We start from the raw sequence: 8,107 nt of genomic DNA, 5'->3' as shown, positions 1-8,107 counted from the left end.
AGCAGACACAATTATTTGCGGAGATATTAACTTAGCTGACCCATAAACCCAATGTAGTATATTTGTAAATTTCAAATCTTTAGAAATTAAATTTTAGTCTTCTATAAACTACAATACTGTGACAATTTTTTTTCCCATTGTAGTAGAAAATGTACGTTCTGTTATAAAATTGAAATTATGAAATCACTGTTGTTTGTTCAAAAAGTCATCCTGGGCAGTGCCGGGTGGCTTGTGCGGAGTGCGGGTGACGGTTCGGGCGGAGCGCGCGGACTTTGCTTCGCTCTGTCCCAGCGCTGGCGGGATGACGTGCTTCGCTCTGACAGTGGTCCGGCATGAAGAAACAAGACTTAACAAGGAGAAAATCCTTCAAGGACAAGGAATAGGTGAGCCTCTTTCAGAAACTGGATTTAAACAAGCAGCTGTTGCTGGCATATTTCTTAATAACGTGAAGTTTACTCACATTTTCTCCAGTGACCTCATGAGGACAAAGCAGACCGTGCATGGAATTTTGGAGAAGAGCAAATTTTGCAAAGATATGACAGTAAAGTATGATTCAAGACTTCGAGAAAGGAAATACGGGGTTGCAGAAGGCTGGCCGCTGAGTGAGCTAAGGGCCATGGCCAAAGCAGCTGGGCAGGAGTGCCCTGTGTTCACACCGCCCGGAGGAGAGACCTTGGACCAGGTGAAAATGCTTGGAAAAGACTTCTTTGAATTTCTTTGTCAGCTGATCCTGAAAGAAGCAGGTCAGAATGCACAGTTTTCCCAAGAAGCCCCGAGCGGCTGTCTGGAAAGTTCTTTGGCAGAGATATTTCCTTTAGGGAAAAACTGTGCCTCCAAGTTTAATTCGGACAGCGGCGCTCCAGGGTTAGTGGAAAGTGTCTTAGTTGTGAGTCACGGCGCCTACATGAGAAGCCTGTTGGATTATTTCCTCACCGACCTTAAGTGTTCCTTCCCGGTGACCCTGAGCAGGTCCGAACTCACATCAGTCAGCCCCAATACAGGGATGAGTGTCTTTATCATAAACTTTGAGAAAGGAGAAGTGAAACCAACCACCCGGTGTGTGTGTGTGAACCTACAGGGCCACCTGACCGGGGTGACCAAAATTCACTAAATTTAAATCTGCATCGAAATCTAACAAATGTGAGCCTCTGAGGGAGTGCCTTTGACTTTATTTCCACTCTCTGCTAATGCAGACTTGGAAACAGTTAAAAAGCTGTCCGTTATAGCAGGTTATAAAGCTCGAATGGAATCAGAGCCACATGAAACACTAATGGAAAATCATTGAGAATTGACTTCTTTTTTGTGAGTACAGTTGGAATTTTCCAGGGTAATTTTACCGCCCTGCTCAGTGACATCTCTGGATTGTAAATGGATGAAGGAACTCAGTATTGCAAACTGGGGGATTAATAATCCTATTACTATTTTTTTTGCTTTTTTAATGTCCTGTTTTTTTTGGTATTTTTCTTTAATGTCTGAAAAATCTGGCCTATTTTATTGGCTCTTGGTTAGATACTGTATGTTTTCTTTTTTACTGTCTCATCCAGTTCTTGGAAGAGGGAACTATTTGTAATTTCCACTCCATATTTATGTGAAAATATGTTATATTCAAAAAGTCCTTTAAAGGAGAAATGCTTGCCGTCATAGTTTATGTAAAAGTAAACGACACTAAATGTTTAATACAGAAATCAACTGTTGGAATTGTTTACTCTGGAGCGTTTGAGATGCAGATGAATGTGGATTGTGGTTGCAGAATATCTGATTACAAAATTTTAAAAGAAGGAATCTGAGCGGAGGAAGAGGAAAGAGCAGATTTTTCTTATCTAAGCTGTAGGCTGAAGAATTTAGTTTGAAGATGGCACTAAGGAAAGTAAACGGTTGCTTCACAGTAGCCCCAGAATAAAAGAGGGGTTTCACTGAAAAGAACCGTGTTTTTTTGTGGAAGGTACAGATGAGGTTTCCTCTCTTTTCCACCAGATGGCACTGGAGAAAAGGGAGTTTGGTTACCTTAATTCTGTAGAAAAGATGGGTCGCTCTGAGGCCCTCATGTAAATGGAGAACGTGTTTTCCATGCAGTTTGCTTTTAAATTATCTTGTTGATGAATGCTGTGAGTCTCAGCTCACAGGGGGTAGGACTGAGGCTGTCAGTTAAGGCTAAAATCACGTGTAGTCATTTTTCAAGTTCAGGATCATGCTGTCCTTAGCGTGTCCAGTGCTGCCAGTGTTCGTGCCAGTGCTGAAGAGGAGAATGTGGTTGAATGCAGAGTAAGTTCACTGCAGACGAAAAGTTGGAAAGTAACCAAAAAGGACAGATAATAAACGTCCACATCCCTGCCACCCAGAAGTAATACCCCCTCCCTTTTTTTAAAAAAGAAATAACACATTGAGATGTAAGCCAAGTTCCTTTAAGCAGCTGTCGCTGTCCTGTTCCCTCCTGTTCTCTACAGAGACAGCCAGCACTGCAAGTCTATATAACCATCCATCCTTCCCGTGGCCACCTAGCGTCATAAGGGAACAATGGTATTGTTCTGGTGTTTTTAAACAATGGTATTGTTCTGGTGTTTCTGGTCTTGATACAAAATATCAAGCTGTCTGTATTCTGTATTTTCACTTATTACATATATCTTGGGGCTCTATATTGGTATGTATAGATAGATCTGGTTCCTTGTAACCACTGTATTGTACAAAATAAATGTAGTACCTTAAAAAAAAAAAGTCATCCTGGGGCTTCCCTGGTGGTGCAGTGGTTGAGAGTCCACCTGCCAATGCAGGGGATGCGGGTTCATGCCCCGGTCTGGGACGATCCCACATGCCACGGAGTGGCTGGGCCTGTGAGCCATGGCCACTGAGCCTGTGCATCCAGACCCTGTGCTCCACAACGGGAGAGGCCAGAACAGTGAGAGGCCTGCGTACCGAAAAAAAAAAAAAAAGTCATCCTGGTAGGGATACTGTAGAAACTTACAAAAATATAATTTATAAATATCTATATACATAAACCAAATGTTTAAAGACACTTGAAATTATGCAAAAGCTCTGAGAGTTTCCTGGTTTTTCTTACCTGGTAACCTAGAAGTCAATGCCATTATTAAAAATTATACTTTTTCAATTTTTCCTTGAGAAAACAGCTTTGAGCAAGATTGTGTTTAGCAATGTAAAGAGCTGACTACATCAAAATCATTAGAAATCTAATATTTCTCTCCTTTACTAGGTTAGTATAATTTCTTACATTTTCCAGTGTCTTTTTCAAAACTTTTTTTTTTCGGTTGTATTGTTTTTAATCCTTAAACTCTATAAAGTTTCATTAATCTTCAAATCCTTTTCAGGAAACGTCTAAGAGAGTTTTCAACTAATATTCCTGTTTTTCTCAACTCAGTCAAAAGAAGTGACTGATCCCTGGACTGTGTGTGCACAGAAATGAATGTTCTAATAAACTTTCTTTTCCAACCTGGGATTTAGGAAGTCTTTGACAATGCCAGAGATTAGAACACAACCAAGTTGAATGTCCATGCAGGAGGGCTTCCTCCATGTGGAAATTGCAAATTCAAGGGACATTGAGCAGGAATTCCTTGGCAGTCCAGTGGTTAGGACTCTGCATTTCCACTGCAGGGGGCTCGGGTTTGATCCCTGGTTAGGGTGCTGCCTGGCCAAACAAACAAACAAAAAGGACACTGAGCTACTTGAACCAGCTTAGGAGAATACTGAAGAGGAAAAGAAACGAAAGGAAAGGTGGTGGGATATAAAAAGAAAAGGGGCAATATTTAGGCAGATTGACCAGTGAGGAAGTTTTAACTTATTCATAAATTATCTGAAGCAAGTCCCCCTAAGTGTTACTAGGAGGGGAAAGAAGGGGAGGGGAGGGGAGGGGAGGAAATTCTGATTAACCAATAGCCCACTTTCTATACACGGTGTGATGAGGCTTCCAAATGCAATTTAGAATAACAATGCCTCCTTGAAAGATGTTAGTTAAGGGTATCTTCTTAAGTGGATCCATTAGTTGCTAAAATGTCAATAACCTAAAATAGAAAATGAAATACAACAAACTAAATGCTGTATGAAATAAATACTTGTGTAATCACAGTCAAAAACTATTTCAAATCAATTTATAACACAGAATTTTGACTACACGTATTTTGTGGAATGTGTCGTAAGACCTGTGGAAATAAAGGCCAACCACATGAGAACACTCAAAGCCTATTTATTCAGAGCTACAAATCATGGCTTGACAGTGCTGAATATCTAGACCTAAGAAGTGATCAAGAATGTTAAAAATTAAACTTAAAAAGTAGATGCTGTATGTGGCCACTACGTTGTGTACAGTACACAAAATATTTATGAAATACTCCTGTATTCAAAAAAAATAATTTTTATAGCAAAGAAGTCACATTACTGAAGAATGAATAAAGTTCCAACATAAGTTTTTTTTGTATCACTATCTTCTTAATTGCTAGAAAAAAAGAGAACCTGCTAGGACTTCCCTGGTGGCGCAGTAAATAATATTACATGCTCGCAATGTGGGGAGCCCAGGTTTGATACCTGATCAGGGAACTAGATCCCACATGCATGCTGCAACTAAGAGTGCACATGCCACAACAAAGGAGCCCACCTGCTGCAACTAAGAAGCCCACATGCTGCAACTAAGGAGCCCACCTGCTGCAACTAAGACTGGGTGCAAACAAGTAAAAATAAATAATAAGGGCTTCCCTGGTGGCGCAGTGGTTGAGAGTCCGCCTGCCAATGCAGGGGACACAGGTTCGTGCCCCAGTCTGGGAGGATCCCACATGCTGCGGAGCGGCTGGGCCCGTGAGCCATGGCCGCTAAGCCTGCGCGTCCAGAGCCTGTGCTCCGCAATGGGAGAGGCCACAGCAGTGAGAGGCCTGCATACCACAAAAAAATTTAAAAATTAAAAAATAAAAAATAAAAATAAATAATAAGCCTGTCTCCTTAGAAAAGACTGTCTCCTTAGAAAAAAGAGAGAGAGAGAGAGAGAGAGAGAGAGAGAGAGAGAGAGAGAGAGAAACTTCCAAAATTCTTTTTTTTGTTTTTAATTCTTTTTATTTATATATTTATTTTTGGCTGCAGATTGCGGGATCTTGGTTCCCTGACCAGAGAACTAACCTGGGCCCTCAGCAGTGAAAGTGCAGAGTCCTAACCACTGGACAACCAGGAAATTCTCCCAAAATTCATTTTAAAAAACAAGCAATAGATATGCACAGATATTTTACCAAAAACAACATACAACTGGCAAATACAGGCATACTTTTTTTTTATTGCACTCTGCTTTACTGCACTTTGCAGATGTTTGTTTGTTTGTTTTTAATTGAAGGTTTCTGGCAACTCTATATTGAGCAAGTCTACTGGTGCCATGTTTCCAACAGCATTTGCTTGCTTCATGTGTGTGTCACATCTTGGTAATTCGTGCAATACTGCAAACATTATCATCATTATTATATTTCTTATGGTGATCTGTGATCTCTGATGTTACTACTGCAAAAACCTTACAACTAGCTAAAGGCTCAGATGATAGTCAACATTTTTAGCAATATTTTTTAATTAAGGCATGTATTTTTTTTAGACATAATGCTATTGCACACCTAACAGACTACAGTATAGCATAAACATTACTTTTACATGCACTAGAAAACCAAAAACTTCATGTGACTTGCTTTATTGTGATACTGGCTTTATTGCAGTGGTCTAAAACCCAACTCATCATATTTCTGAGGTATGCCTGTAAACAAATGAAAAAATGCTCAACATCATGCAACATCAGGGAAAGGCAACTAAACCATAGTGGGATACAGTTACAGACTTATTTAAAAGGTTAACATTTTCAAAGGCTAACCATACCCACTACTGGCAAGGATATGGAAAAACTGTATGTCTCATACACTGCTAGCAGGAATACAAAAGATCACAATTTGCAATTTCTTAAAAAGTTAGCTACCCACTTACCCTGTAACTCAGGCATTGCACCCGCCCCCACCCCCACCCCACCCCCACCGCCAAATTAACACAAGATAAGTGAAACATGTATGCGAAGAACTAGATTCAAATATCTTAGCAGGTTTATTTGCAACAATCAGAAACTGGAAAGAACTCAAATATGCATAAAAAGACAAAAGAATAAACACCCACAACTGTCATACTTCTAAGCAATATAAAAAAACCACAACTACTCATTTAAGCACCATTGATGACTATCAAAATGAGTAAGCCACATGAGGCTACTCAAAGGAAAAAAAGTGTAAACACTTTATAAGTAGAATCATATACAATTCTAAAATGGAAGCTAATCTATTATAATGGAAAGTAAACCAATGCTTGCCTGGAGAGCAGACATAGTACAGAAGGAGACATTATTAAAGGGCATGAAGTAAAACAGAGGATGATGGAGAGGCTCATTATTATGATTGTGGTGGTGCTTTTATGGATTTACATGAATGTCAAAACTTGTCAAAATGTTAAGTTTAAATATAATCAGTTTGTTGTATGTCACTTATACCTTACTAAAGCTCTGAAAATATGATTCAAAACAGAAAGCTAGATTTCCTACAATACTGGAAAATTAGTTTGGCAAACCTTTACTGACTCCACCAACTCTTTCCTCATGTTTGGGAGGGATACCTTGCCTTAGTGGTGGCAAATATCAGAAGCAACAAGGCAATTTCCACCAAAATCAATGGGAATGCAAGCTGGGTTACAAAGGGCACAACTCATCTTCACTATCCTCATTTTCCTACACAGCAAGAGATTTGAGGTGAACACACACACATGCTACAGGAATCCACAGAACATTTATAATTTTTTCCTCTCACAACAGCCTCCCTACACAAAATACACAGTTCTGGAGGCCATGAGAATTTCTGCACCTCCTCATCCTTCATATCTATAGGGACTGGAACATTGTGGAGGTCTGTTCAAAACAGACACATTCCAAAAATCTTCTGGCAGTCTCCTCCCCTCCCTACAAAACCAGTGTTCCTGTAACAAATGATTCCCCTGCCCATACAATCATATAACCTATGCTGCCACTATCTGGAATTCTGGACATGAGGGTACATGGCTCCAACACAAGACCCGGGAAACAGATTTCCCTTACCACCTGGACACAATGCAATACTCCCTGTGAACAAGACAACTTCTTCTTGCTTCAGGAAGCACCAAAGGTTATCACAACAGCCCCTCTACAGACTGACCTCTGAACCAACAAAATACCAACGCATCCAGGTTACAGATAAGGATCACATCCATGCAGTCTTTTCTTGGAGGCCTTGGGCAGCAATGCCAACTAGGACAAAACTAGAGAGAAGTATACTCTACATCATATTGTTCCCTCCGAGGCGCACAGAATTTGGGGTCCCACAAGAAAGCTCTCCAGCCCTGTTGTCACAACTCAGTTGTTTTCAAATCACCACAGTGTACAGAATCCCAAGATTAAAGGAGATTAAAGAGTAAGGCCTCCATTTTCACACCAACCAGTACAATGGGAAGAAGTCTATTCCTGGGCTGGAGACATGAAGCACAGCAAAATCCCATCACAGCAGTGACGTGAGACCAACAACATCCCTGAAAAAAGTAGTCCCAGTTGCAAGTCACCAGCAGAGACCTCTAGGCCAAAAATTGGTCAGATCAGTGAGGTAACCCATCAAACAAATTAGAAAAGAATGAGTGCTCAGGATTATAAAGACTCCCACAAACAACATCAAGGTCTCCTTCCCTGGACTCTGTGGGGTGGTTCAATGATGCACATCATGAGCACCTGCCACATAGTAGTGGTGAAATGGCTTTTGCTATGGAACTGGCAATGATGTAAACCTGGTAAGGGCCCTGGGCAGGTTAAGAAATGCACTGAAGCTCCCATAAACCTGGAATTTAAGTGGTTTATTGGGTGTATTGGCAGATAGCACCCTCATAAGGGATCTCCCCAGTGTTATACTGAACAATCCATCCCTGCACAACTACTCTTTCTGAAGTGAACTTTGTGGTATCCAATGAAATAAGACTGAAGGCTGTGAACTCTCCAGTGTGAAATGAGGCTACAGTTTGGCTAAAGGTTTCCCACACTTATCACATCCATAAACCCATTAACCAATGTGAACATTATGGTGTT

At 40.6% G+C, this 8,107-nt stretch overlaps 1 pseudogene; it reads left to right on the top strand.

The window, feature by feature from the left end:
- Positions 1–301: 301 nt before the first annotated feature.
- Positions 302–1,111, top strand: LOC103076824 (fructose-2,6-bisphosphatase TIGAR pseudogene; annotated as a pseudogene).
- The last annotated feature ends 6,996 nt before the right edge of the window (positions 1,112–8,107 follow it).

This window comes from Lipotes vexillifer, unplaced genomic scaffold, assembly GCF_000442215.2.
Source record: "Lipotes vexillifer unplaced genomic scaffold, Lipotes_vexillifer_v1.1 scaffold995, whole genome shotgun sequence".
NCBI lineage: Eukaryota > Metazoa > Chordata > Mammalia > Artiodactyla > Lipotidae > Lipotes > Lipotes vexillifer.
The sequence above is the reverse complement of the archived record's forward strand: the minus strand, read 5'-3'. Positions and strand labels throughout refer to the sequence as shown.